General features: G+C 39.3%; 1 long non-coding RNA gene across 1 annotated transcript in view; it reads right to left on the bottom strand.

The window, feature by feature from the left end:
• Nucleotides 1–609: 609 nt before the first annotated feature.
• The window catches only part of LOC125878893 (uncharacterized), a 4044-nt gene continuing 1581 nt past the window's right edge, over nucleotides 610–3072 (bottom strand). Inside the window, exon 2 of the long non-coding RNA XR_007447817.1 lies at nucleotides 610–3012. This is a non-coding gene — a long non-coding RNA (uncharacterized LOC125878893). The remainder of the gene's footprint in view (nucleotides 3013–3072) is intronic.

Genomic DNA, 3072 nt, shown 5'->3' with positions numbered 1-3072 from the left:
CTTAGCATGTCTGAGTAACTGGCTTATAGGAGTTAATACACTGACATCACAGTGACAACATGTAGTTGCTGGTTTGCAAAACACAGACAGCGTCTATTTGAACCTGATCAGTAAACAAGAAAATACAAGATTAACATCCTAAACATGGTGCAATCTAGTGCGATAATACGGTGTACAAATAGATGGGAGAGGGTTAGCAGAATATTGTGGCACAGCTTTCCTCCTGATCATTACCATGAACGTAGACACAGGTGGATAACAGCTATGAAAAGGATGAACTGGACACTGGGATCAGACGATCGTATTTGAAGTACACATTTCACATCGCAATTTATGTAATGGCTCGCTTTGATCTCATTTAACATTAGCATGCACAACCTAGCCAGCTAAGTCTAAGACTGTCACTAATGTTAAATGTGATTAAAGCAGGCCATTAGTGAAATAAATTAATGGACAACTTTCTGGGAACTCTCTGTGACTTTAAGGCCAACAGGTCCAAGAGACGTTGAGTCACATCGTGACTTCATTTCGACCATTTGCCCACATGAAAACAGGATCTTAGGACAGTGGTGATTTTAAGGAAAACTTGCTTTATAACTGAATAAACACCATTTAAAAAAGCCCAACAAGGATTTATCTTTGTAACAAGAGTGTGAAATCAACTAACACATGGAGTTATATGAGGTACAACACCAGTGAAATGTGATCCCATCAGCTCCTTTAACCTGTGTGCTGTCATTTAGTCCATTTGTGTGTCTTCTTACATTGTTGGCTGCATCAGAATTGTCCATGTTTCAATTGTCCACACATCCTGACTGCAACAAGCCACCTCCGAACGTCATATAGCAGTGATCCACAGGACCAGGACCACACCTCACATTCCCAATGTTACACCAGTCCTTATTCACCGTAAAGCACACACCTCCTCTCCTTCTCTCTCAGAGTCCTCTGCTCTGTCAGATCGGCATCCAGAAAAAGAGTCACCTATCCAGGATTTAGCCAAGTTTCAGTAAATGAAAGGATATTCCAGTTCCTGATATGCTGTCAGAACTGATGCAGCACAGAGGTTGTCCAGTTTATTTTCAAATGTCTGTACAATGGCTAGCAGGATGCTAGTTAAGCTGGAGGTCAACTTTTTCATCCTCCCTCGATGTTTCCTGATGTTTACATGTGAAAACCTTGACCTTGCTATCTAGCTCTAAGTCGGCAGACGGAGAGTTTACAAACTGATGAGTTGATTTCCTCATCCTGATGATGGCCTGCAGCCACACGCCACCACCGTCCTAACCAACCACGAAAAGTACCACTAGCACTTCCAGAGAAGTGTTTTTGCAAGACATTATGATGTCACAGTAAAGCTGATAACCTTTTGGGCTTAAAATGTCAGCACTACATCGTTTTATCCTGTTAGACATTTGTGTGAAGTTTTGTCATAAATAGCGAAGTGATTCCTGACTTATGGCCAAAAATGTGTTTTCTAAAGTCACAGTGACCTTGACCTTTGATCCCCCAATTATAATCAGCACATTCTTGAGGCCAAGAAGAAATTTGTGCCAAATTTGAAAAAAATCTCTTAAGGTGTTCTTGAGATATCGCACCCACTGGAATGAGATGGATGCAAACATGAATCACTGCAATCAGTTGAGAAATATAAATGTTATAGTGCTTTTTATCCAGAAAAACCGCAGCTGCCCTGTTTACTTCAGTTTGTTTACAGGCAAGTCTTGCACTCTCCAATATTTTAGCAATACTGATGCCTGATCCAGCAGCCAATGAGGCATCTATGTTTCTAGATCTATGCCTGACATTTTTAACCCATAAAACCGTCCATCATTCCGCTGGAGTAATGGAGTGTGAGATGAATATAATGGTAATATACAGTATAAGTGACAGAGGGGAAACAAGTGTTAGGTGCAGGTGGTGGCCTGCTTTCTCTCCATGGACCTGCTGCTCTCTGTCTGTAAGCAAATCTGTCCAAGTAGACCAGACACACACACATTTATAGTGCTAAGAATGACCATGTAAGCAAAAAACCAGATGATTCACACACTACCTGGAGTCAATGATAGTATATGCCAATGTAATGTAAAGAGCACATGCCAATAAGCATTTATGTCAATCATATTCGTCATATTGTCATAGCAAGAACATGTCCAAGAACATGTCCAGTAGAAGCTGAAATACTTGTGGCTTTCGGACGGATTTGCTAATTGCAAAAACCAGGAAGTTCCTTTGCGTCACTCGTGTGATTTTAGAGCAGATTTTTAACAGTTCTATTTACACTGTTTCAGTCTTTCAATATAAGGCTGTGAAATCAGCAGATAAATGAAAAATACAGGAGGCTGTCAATAAAAGACTGTTAGAAATGGCAGAGGATGATGGGACTGACGGAAAAGGGATTTAGTTTATGGAGCAGGTGAATTCTCTGTTGCCCTCACTTCGCAATATCTGCAGTGTTTACAACAAATTTAAGATGTTAATAAAAAGAGGTACTTAAATATTTGTATGAGGTAACCCTTTCCACAGTGTCATTGTGAATAATGCTTTCCTTGGCTGTGTCTCTATTAGGGCTAAAATCAAAAATCAACTCCTTAGTTTTAGATACGTTTAAGAAAGTATTATTATTCATGATGGTTATATGTGACAGATTATAGCTCACCAAGTCCTTTATACCAGTTGAAATATCTTTAAAGGGGCAATTCAACCCAAAAAATGTAATTTTACACTTGCCGAAAAGTGATTTAAGTTCCTATCTTGTGACTGAAAGGTTATATATGCCATAAAATGACTTGATTTCATTCGTAAGGGTTATATGTGAACAATCATAGCTCACCTCGTCCTTTTAACCAGTTGAAATTGAGTGGCAACTTCAGAGCACGAAAAATTAAGCCAATGTGCCAGTACCAAAAACTGCAGATCATCAAAAGTCCATTTGAGGCTGGCTCCAAAAGTGAGTTGGTCCCCATAGACTCCCATGTTAAAATGTCCAACTTTACAGCAGAAATAAACATCCTGGTAAAAAAAAAAAAAATAATAAAATTTGGTTTTGGTCTTTATGGGTAATTTCAACAT

This window comes from Epinephelus fuscoguttatus, linkage group LG19 (genome assembly GCF_011397635.1).
Source record: "Epinephelus fuscoguttatus linkage group LG19, E.fuscoguttatus.final_Chr_v1".
Taxonomy (NCBI): Eukaryota; Metazoa; Chordata; class Actinopteri; order Perciformes; family Serranidae; genus Epinephelus; species Epinephelus fuscoguttatus.
Note: the sequence above shows the minus strand (reverse complement) of the source record. Positions and strands in the feature narration are given on the sequence as shown.